Source organism: Vulpes vulpes, chromosome 7, assembly GCF_048418805.1.
Source record: "Vulpes vulpes isolate BD-2025 chromosome 7, VulVul3, whole genome shotgun sequence".
Classification (NCBI taxonomy): domain Eukaryota; kingdom Metazoa; phylum Chordata; class Mammalia; order Carnivora; family Canidae; genus Vulpes; species Vulpes vulpes.
This window is the reverse complement of record NC_132786.1, coordinates 91,362,718-91,373,429: the sequence shown is the minus strand read 5'-3', so window position 1 is coordinate 91,373,429 and position 10,712 is coordinate 91,362,718. Positions and strand designations below refer to the sequence as shown.

At 35.8% G+C, this 10,712-nt stretch overlaps 1 pseudogene; it reads right to left on the bottom strand.

The window, feature by feature from the left end:
* Nucleotides 1–8,082: 8,082 nt before the first annotated feature.
* The window catches only part of LOC112923865 (centromere protein V pseudogene), an 80,841-nt pseudogene continuing 78,211 nt past the window's right edge, over nt 8,083–10,712 (bottom strand).

Below are 10,712 nucleotides of genomic sequence, written 5' to 3'. Positions count from 1 at the left end.
AAGAAAGAAATGAAGAAAGAGACAGAAAGAGAAAAAGGGATGGAAAGGAAAGAAAGGAAAGAATAAAAAAGACTAGCAGGGTGGAAATCAGAGAAAGTTGATTTCAGTTCAGTATTAGAAAGAGCTGTAACAATTACAGCAATCCAACATTCAAATGGAGTGTTGTAAGAAAATAATTTTGTCCATGTTAGGAGCTAGGTAAAGGCTGGAGATAGTGCATTCAGGATGCTGTAGAGGAAATTTATGCATACAGTAAAACATTCAATTCATCCTAGGACCCTTCGAACTCTGAGATGATGCTATGTGATGGGATTACCATTTGTAAAATATCTTTTGTATTCTTTAATGAGGTTTTCTTAATTTTTTATATATTAGCACCTCATTAATCAAATGGAAAATATCCTCCAGTATAGAGCATTTCTTTCTGAAATGAGCACCTAATAACAGAAAGTCATTTTTATCAACATATCAGCTTCAGGTCAGGGAAGTAAAGCAATTGAATGGTGCATTTAACTGAATTTTATATAGTTGCTATTATCTTTGCTCTTTGACATCATGTGTGAATTGATTTAGTTATTCTTCACAGTAATCTCCATGCAATTAGGCATTGCTTACTCATAGCTGAATGATCTGAACGGCAGCAAATAGCTTTCTCTTTTTCTACAAGTATTTCATTAGAATACTTCCCAGAACTCTATGCCAGACATAAAACTACCACAGAAAACAGAATCCCTACTTTTAAATAGCCAATGATATAGTAGAAAGGGGTGCTGGCGCTCCAGGCAGAATCAGATATTTATCTTTCAGTTGATCTACCCCACTCTCAGGTTGGTGAGGGAGCAGCTGGGCTCCACCAATGCTAGAAATCAAGCCAATTGGCCTGACATGTTGCGCATTGGCCCAGGTGAATTTCTGAAGGTCACCCAATCTTGCTGGTATGGAAAACCACAGAATATTAATAGGAAGAAGAGACTATAGACTCCAAGACACCCTAGTCTTAGCTACTCTAGGCTTGTAGGTAAGTTACCTAACATTTTCAAATCTTAAGATCTCATACACATCTGCAAAAAGGAATATCACATACTCTGATTATCATAAAGTATTGTTTAAAAAATAAGATAAAAATGCCAGATATATGTGTATATTATTTAAAGCAGTTTTGGGGGAATCTGGGTGACTCAGAGGTTAAATGAATGACTTTGATTTTGGGTCAGGTCATGATCTGAGAGTCACGAAATCCAACCCCACCTAGGACTCCATGTTGGGCTCTGCATCAAACTCCACGCTGGGCATGAGGCCTGCTTAAGATTCTCTCTCCCTCTCCTGATGCCACCACGCCCATGTCCTGTCTCAAAAATACATACATACATACATACATACATACGGGTTATTATTTTTGAAAAAAAAATGAAGAGCAACTCTTATGCTAATCGGGAAGGCCCTAGACTGTATCATTTCCATATACCTGGTGCCTGAGTCACAGAGAGAAAAAACAACAGGCTGAGGCAACATTTCCTAACAGTCTCTTCAAAGTAGAGTAGAATTTGAGATTCTACTTTCTCATCCTTTACCAATAATGTCAACTACTGACCTAGACTTTAAATATAGAATGCAAAGAATTCTGCTTGTGCAGAACATAAAATGTTTCTTCCCTTATACACAGCTTAGTATATGTTTAAAGCTTTTAAATATATGCTTACCATGAAACTTATCCCCCAAATGATGCCCTTTTTTGTTAGTAGAAAAATTTTTAATGATTTCTAAAAATGAAATAAAAGAAAACCAAAAAAAATTATCTTAAAGCTTTTAGCTCTAGGGGGATAAAATGCTAAGAGTAATAGTGGGTTCCCCTCTTGGTACATTCTATCATTGTGCTCTAACTGCTATTATTTACCTCTCTGATTTTTGTTGCTGAAGAGAGTAAAAGCCCATTATACAAGAAAAACCATTTAAAGAATTTATTGGTATTGTGTGAAATGCTCTGCTCATCAAAACAAATGGAGAGCAGAGTTGTCTGTGATTGTTGGAATCCGGCACTCTTGGAATTGTGTCAAGAAGAATATAAACAGGCAGACTCCCTTCCACTAAAAGCCCATATGTGCTCCTGGCTCAAATGAGGTTCTGAGATTTTTAAACTTGCAGTAACTAATCAGAACCACAATATTCTGATCCCAGTTAAAAATAAAACATCTAACTACCCTTTTCTGCAATGATAATGCTATTTTTTTTTCTGAAAGCTTGGGAAAACACTTTAATACCAAAATTTAAATATTACCCATCTTCCCTCCAACTCTAGCTCCAAAGGGGAACAATTCTGTTTCTTTATTGTTTCCTAGTCACTGTCACTCTTTTACTTTTACTAACAATATTTTAAATAAGCTTCTCTTTATCAAATTTTAGTTGGAAAAAACTTTGAGTTTAAATTCTGTTGGCATTCTGGATTGCTCTAGTCAGAGCACAGAAAAATATGGCCAAAACATATCTTTAAAGTCAGTGTGTTGGCTTAGACACGAACCAGGTTTCATACAAAGGTGCTTTATGAATCATGGATCAAATGAATAGCAAAATAAAAGCGTACACCTCTGGAAGTATCCACCTAATGCATTTTAGGGGGACAAAAAATATCTCATTTCTGAAATGATAGAAGTAAAAATTTTAAAAGGTTTATATTTACCCAAATCTATACCTGCTTTTTTCCCTTCTTCTTTTAGGGGACATTACTTATTTATGTCGTGTTCTCCCTAGGATAGTCTGTGAAAGGAACATCATGTTTGCCCAACATACTTTTAAAAAATTATAAGCACGTGAACATCCATTACCAAAAGTCCCCATAGTAGAAGTAGAACAACTTTGATAACAATATAAATCAAACAAAGGTAATGGGGAGTGCACAAACAGACACAAAGGTTAAAAACAATGATGAAGGTCATTCCCCAAAGCTGACAAGAATATTTCCAAGTGAGAATAGTTGGTGAAGTTTTCTTGAATTTATTGGAGTATTAAGCTCAGATACAGCTTTATTTGAAATTTCCTCTTGGGTTTTTGTTTTTGTTTTTTTTACCATTCCTTTTCCAAATTTTTTCATCACTGAAATTTTCTTAAAAATGAAATTGAAGCTAAAAGGAGTTTAGGAAAACACATTAAATCACAGAAGATATATTCTGACATCTGTGCATAAATTATTAGCAGAGGAGTAAATGGGAGGAAATTTTTTCCTACATAGTCCTGCTCAAGAGTAAGAGCTATCAGTTTTGCTTTTTATCCTCGAGGCATCTTTAAGCCATTGAAAAAGTAAGTTCCAAAGGAGGGAATTCAAATACATCTTATAAAGGCTTTGGGCAAGTGTCAATGGAAAATCGTCTCTGTGCCTGCCCCCCAAATTAATGAGGGTTCTTTGCACAGACTACACGAAGCTCACGGCATTGGCACAATGATATTCACTCAACTTGTCTCCATATGGTACCCTCAGGGAAGGCTTTTGTCTCAGGCCTCACCAACATCCCTAATGTATTAACCATCCAACTCATCATTTCTCTACCCCCAATCCACTGTAATTTTTTCCCTGGGAAATTTTTATTTTTTTTAAAGTATATTTTTCCAGGCTCCTGTGCAACTAATTATAGTGGAGCCAACTTTGGCCTATAATACAGATGTGGGGCTGGAGCCATGCCTTGTGACCATGAAATCACCATGTTATGAAAACCAGAGACAACTGAATAACAAAGTAAAAGACAGAGTCCGGGATATTGATATCATGGAACTGCCTTGACAGCTTTTTCTGGACTTCTTTTTAAATGAACACACATTTGGTTAAGGCACCTTTGGCTGGTTTCTGTTACATGTAACCAAACACAATTCCTAACTGATAGTTGTTGCTCAGGTATGTCCTAGATGGTGAGGTAATTGAACCTGTCTCTGTTCTCTTTCCTATTTCTTATAGCCTTAATGTCTATGCATACCTCTTTCAGAGTCTTCCCTTTTGATTCTCAAGAGACTGTATTCCTTTCAATTAAATTCAAGTTTTGTAAAACAAGATCTTTGGCTTTTGAAAATATTGATTTTGATGTGGATTTTAAGAGTCTATTTTGGAAGTCAAAAACTGAACAGCCAATGATTCTTTCTCTTTGCTTTCCAATTGTAACTCTTAACTCTCTTCAAGGCAACAATGGAAATCTCTGGCTACTGAAGGAATGATCATACACTGAGAATTGTGGACAGGAAAATACAAATTTAAGATATTATATTAAGTAATATCAAAAGAGGAAACAGGCTTATGAACTTATTCTGAGCCCTTTTAAATGTCCAAGTTATTCTTCTTATTATGTCAGTAAGCTAAGTCTTCTTCTGATCCTGTAATCCAGATTTGTATGTTTGTCCTGGAGAGAAATAGGATGGTTAAACTTATTCCTGTCTCTCAATACACATGTACTCCTCTAGTGAATGAAAACTATCCTGTGGTGGACACCAAGCCAATTAAAAACCAAACCTAAAAGACCTCTGCAAGACAATATTAGGTTATCCCCTGTAAACCTTAGAAAGACTATGGAAAGTTTGTGGTCCAGACTTTTGACAAAAAAGAAAAATGTACAGAACCTAGTGGAACATACATATTTCTCTCATTTCTCTAGAGAATTCAAGAGAGCTCATTTAATCCTTACAAAACTAGGTCTACGGACAGTGATTAATTCTACTGTGACTATAGTAATAGTCTTCTAGAGACAAAAGAATAAAAAGTAAGTAGATAGCAAGAGTATGTATCAACATCTCAGAGAAGAGGACAGACCTGCAACACCAAGCTCTTTAGGATGCCAGACCAAAGGCACTGATACACAAATCATGAGAAGCATGAAGAATCACTAGAGAAGGTGTTAGGCAAAAAACTAAGCAATCCTTTCAAATCCATGGCTTTCAGGAATAACAAAACCTCAATATCTGTCTCTTCAAATGAGAAAGAAAGATAACAACTCTTAATGTCTGCATTTCTCTTAAGAAAGAGTAATTTTCCAAGACATATTTGGTGGAGGTTAAGATAATAACGTATCAGATCATCTAATATCATAGATATGATACTTTGAGCCAGGGTTCAAACTTCTAGTGCCAAGCTTAAAGTCCTCTGATCCTGAGAAAGAAGTAAGCGCAAAAATTTATGGGCAACAAAATATCAGCATTTAATTCCCAATTTAAGCATCTATGAACTTGAGAGATTACAGTGGCATATCACCATACTGTTCATCTTTCAATCAAGTGCATTACTTTGAACCATGTTCTTCTGTAGCCCTTTCTATAAAAAATTTTTTAAAAAATTGGTTTTCCTCTCAGGGGCAGAGACTGTGGCTTTACTTCCTCTGTATGCCAAATACAGTGTTAGGAACCTACTGGACTCTTACTAAATAATTTTTGTGGTCATTTCCAAGATGCTCCTTATCATGTTTGAATAGCAGAACTTCCTTGTTAAAAAACGCACAATTAATTTGAGAATAAAATGACATGGGTCATTCTTATTATGGAATCCCAGCCCTCTCCTTTTAAGTTGGCAAGGCATTTCCTACCACTAATTACTGTAATTCCTTTTTATAATAACTCTATTTATCTACAGTGGTTTATGTCCTCTATTTTCTAGGGAAAAAAAAAAGAAATGTACTCGTCAAACCCCCTTCAATATTCCAGGCCTCTGCCTTCTCCCCACACTCACTCTTAAAGACGAGACTTTATTTAGAGCTCCACTACTCTTTCCCATCATTCTTGCCTCCTTTGCAACATTGGTGTATGGTGCTATCTGATAATGGTAACTCAAATCGCCCTTTCCAGCCCCCTGCAAATAAACTATTTAAAGGAGAGAATTGAGATCTTACTTAAAAACTTGTGAAATATATTTGAAATATTATATTATTAATATAGTATTAATTTCATTATTGATATTATCTTATTAATAATATAATTATTACTTGGGAGAAAGGAAAGGGTAAAAGGCTTGGACAAAAAGAGAAGTATTGATAAATGTCATCTCTGTGAAGAACTCGGTCAACCCTACAGGGTGTTCTGAAGCTGGGATGATCTCACAGAATTGTCCAGAGTTAGGTCAAGGGAACCAAGTCTTTATTTAAACTCATCAACCAGTCATTGAATACAGGTTTCCCTGAAAGAGGGCATGACCCTTGGCTACGTGCATTTTTTCAACTGATAGAATCCCCAAAAGAGCTAAGCACTGAGAGTTGTCTGTCAGCATCATATAGTTAGAGGAATAACTTCTTTATGCTTGAAGAGGAATCTAGGTAGCAAACCACAACTTCTCTATGAACATCTAAGCTTTAGACAGGGAATTTCATCATATATATATATTTTTTTCTTTCTCAGTGTAAGCTTCTTCTGATATTAGAAAACTATCATTCTCTTTCCAACCTATCCTCAAAGTCCAGCACCAATCCTACAAATGCCTCACTAAATAGAGCACTAACATATATTTCAGTTGCTTCCTAAGTGTATAATAATTGTTACAAAACACACTGACAAAAAGTATACAAATACTTTAAAGATTCTAAGACTCACAGTCACTTTATAGAGCTCTTATAATGAAACACACACTATAGAGATTTCTCATAGCACTTCTCCAAATTCTTGTCTAAATAATGGCTATTTTCATCAGCAAAAAAACCATGAACGAGCATATGGTAGCCATTAAGCACCAGAAAATGCAAGTGTTTCATATGGAAAATACTGGTCATTAATATCTTAGCAAGTTGTTAAGAGAATTGAAGGAAATTGAAGTATCTTAAAGAACATAATGAAAAAAAAGAACATAATGTACACTATAATATGCTATCTTAATAGCATTGTCTAACACGATGCCAGAAAATAAATAAATACTAATTTCAGAACTTGGTTATCTAAAAATTCCTCAGTTTAGTCACTATTTACTGATTTTTCTAGGTCTAGTGACATTTATGGTAATATGCTATTTCCATAATTTTTATATTGAAGGGATATCTTAAAACACAGTTGAATCCATATTTCTCATTATGTTTTTAGGATAATGGGATCTTTATATATATTGGGTGTCACAATATGTTTATTACTATGATGAGTTTGTGACCTTTTCTATTAAATATCACTTAAACATGCTAGCAACCTCTAATATAGGATTATTCATTATTCGGTCTTGAAGATTTGGTAAAATAGAAAAGAAATATACTATATTAAATTTTTAGCTGGATAATTGGTGCATAACATTTTTATAAACTTTTTTAATAAATGTTTTTATTGAGGTATAACATATACACTACACAAATGTTAAATGCAATCACTACCAAGAGCAAAATCTAGAATATAAGTGGCAAGATTAAAATGATAGACAAATACACAGTCACAGTTAATTCTGTCAATTTTTATATATGTTTTGAAGCTATTTTATTAAATGCATGCAGGTTTAGGATTATTTGGGCTTTGTGTTTATTTTTTATTTTTTTATTTTTTAAGATTTTATTTATTTATTCATGAGAGACACAGAGAGAGAGAGAGAAAGAGAGAGGCAGAGACAGAGGTAGAGGGAGAAGCAGGCCCCATGCAGGGAGCCCAACGTGGGACTCGATCCCGGGTCCCCAGGATCAGGCCCTGGGCTGAAGGCGGTGCTAAACCGCTGAGCCACCTGGGCTGCCCCAGGCTTTGTGTTTAATTGACCCTTTTTCATTATGAAATACCTTTTTATATCTTTCAATATTTCTTGCAGTGAAGTCTTCTTTGCCTGATATTATCATAACCACATTGAATTTCTTTGTGTTATTGTTTATTTGATATGTCTTCATACATCCCTTTCTTTTGTTTCAATGACAAAAATATTTCTCTAAAAGATCATATAAAAGTAGGGAAGAGAAATGAGGATGTCAACTAGCTTGCATCAAAACTGGGCTGAAGAAGGACAAAGTGCTACCTAGAGAAACTGGTAGTTTTAACAGTCTGCAGAGCTCAAGATGGTCACAGGCCAACAGAACCAGCAGCCGCATTCATGAGCACCACCAACGGACAGGAGGGACAGCAAAGCCATTGATCCCAATCATTCCTCCTTTTCAGGAAGGGAGAAGGTGGAGCTCACTCTTTAGACCTATTCTTGATGATCTTGTGCTTCTTCATGGCTTTCTCCCAATAGATGTCACTGAATTTCTCACTGACCACATTCCTGGCAGCACTCTCATCCAGGCAGTGTGGGAGCAATTCTGGAGCCTCTAGGGTTTGAGCAAGTGAATGTAAAAGCTCTGAACATTACATCTTTCAAAGAGGCGTTGTGTTGTGGGCCTGCTGAATGTGTATGTGGTTAGGACCCCCACAGAAGCTTGAAGTGAGAAACCAGAATAATGAAGTGTCTATTCCACTTCTTACAAATGCTGCAGGTGCAGTCAAAGATATGCAAGTCCACTGAGGCCCAAACTTCAAAGCTCCACAGCAGCAGCCTCCTGGGTTTTTTACCAGGCTCCGGTATTGGAAGGTGTCCAGCAGCAGCTTTGTCATGTCCTGGAGGATGGCTCTTTGCTACATCTGGAACACCTGCCAGTGCTCCTACTGGTCGCCCAGGTCCAGTATGGCCATGGAGGCTCTTGAGGTTGCTGGGGTTGGCTGCAGTTGTGACTTGGAAGGGGTAGCACCATGATCAATGCCAGCTCTGGCTACCTCTACCTAGGGCTGCCTCCCGGGCTCCTAGTGTCAACTTTACCACTGGGCTCCTACCCTGCCGTCTGGCATGTGGGGTGCTGTGGGGCCAAGGTGGCAGCTGTGGGGGCCCTGGAGGATGCAGGCCATTTCTCTTATCCTTTTTTTTTTAACCCATATCCTTTTATTTTCAATCAATATCTATATTTACAATGGATCTCTTTATGGAGCATATACTTGGATTCTGTTTTTAATCCATTTGTCTTTCTAGTGCTTAATCCATGTATATTGAATAAGTAAAGTAGTTGCATTTAACAGCATCTCAATAATTGTTTCTCTTTGCTCCATCTGGTCTTTGTTCACTTTTTCATCTTTCCCTGTCTCTTTTAGAATTAATCAAATTGTTTTACTTCCTTTTATTTCTTCTTTTAGATTGTTTGTCTACATTTTTATTACTTTTTAGAAGTTTCCCCAGAGATTACAATATTCATCTTTGCCTCTGTACAATCATCCTAACGTTAGTACTTTTATCACTTCCAAACAATGCAATAATCTGACAACAATTTAACTCCATTTACATGCTTCTTGACATTTATGCCATTATAGTCATATGTTTTACATTTCCATACATTATAAGCCACATAGCTATGATTATTGTTGTTTTAAATACCAATATCCTTTCATATTTACTCCTGTATTTACACTTTCCATTGCTCTTTATTTCCTCCTGCAATTTTATGTATCCATCTGGAATCACTTTCCTTTAGTGTGAAGAATTTCCTTTAACATATTGTATAATCTGCTTCTACTGGTGACAGATAACTCTCAGATTTTGTCTGAGAACTTTATTTTTTAATAACTTAAAAAAATGTTTTTGAATGATTTTAGATTTATATAAAAGTTGTAAGGGTAGAACTGCTTCCTTACAGCCTTCACCCAGATGCCTCCTAATGTTACCATGAGACATAACCATGGCACACTACAAAACTAAAACACTAATACTACTAAACAAACAAATAAATAGAACATTCACTGCTTAAACTACAGATTTTATTCATATTTCACCATATTTTCCACTAATGTTCTTTTTCCATCCTATGATACAATCTGAGCTAATGTATAGCATTTAGCATCTTATATTTCAAGAATATTTTTATTGCACATAAAATTCTGTATTGGCCATTATTTTCCTTTCAGCTCTTTAAAGATGTCATTCTAGTGCTCACGTCGGTAGCACATATACTAAAAAAAGATGTCATTCTACTATTTTCTAGATTCCAGTTTCTACCAAAAAGTTAGTGATTATCTTTATTGCTGCTAGTTTACAGATAATGTGTGTTTATTTTGCCTCTGACTGATTTTAAGCTTTTTATTATACATTGGCTTTCAGCTGTTTAATATCATGTGCCTAGATACAGATTTCTTTGTACTTATCTTGATTAGTTCAGAGTTCACTGAATCTCTTCAACCTGTGTGTTTTTGTTTTTTATTTTTAAAGACTTACTTATCAGAGAGTGAGTGCGCAAGAAATCATGTGCACTTGCACAAGTGAGAGAAGGGGCCAAGGGAATCCTCAGGCAGACTCCCCACTGAGTGCAGAGCCCAATGCAAGCTAATCTCACCATCCATGAAATCATGACCTGAGCCAAAACCAAGAGTTTGATATTCAACTTACTGTGCCCCCCAGGTTCCCCTCTTGAATCTGTATTGATATCTTCTTTCAGTTTTGGAAAGTTCACAGATATTATCTCTACAAATATTGATTCTGTCCAATTTTCTCTCAAATCTCCTTCTGGAACTCCAACCATATGTATGTATTCAAACTTTCCTTGCATCTTGTGTCCCCTATACTTTGATTTATTCTTTTCATTATTTTTGCTCTTTGGTTGAGCTTCTATTGGTGTGTCTTCAAGTCCATGAACACTGCCTTCCACTACATCCAGTTTGGTGTTAGGCCACCAAACTATTCTTATTTTCAGATATTGTATTTTTACTACTAAATGTTTATCTTATTCTCTTTTATAACTTCTAGTACTAAGTTAAAATTCTCATTCTTGAGGAAAGCATAGTGGGGC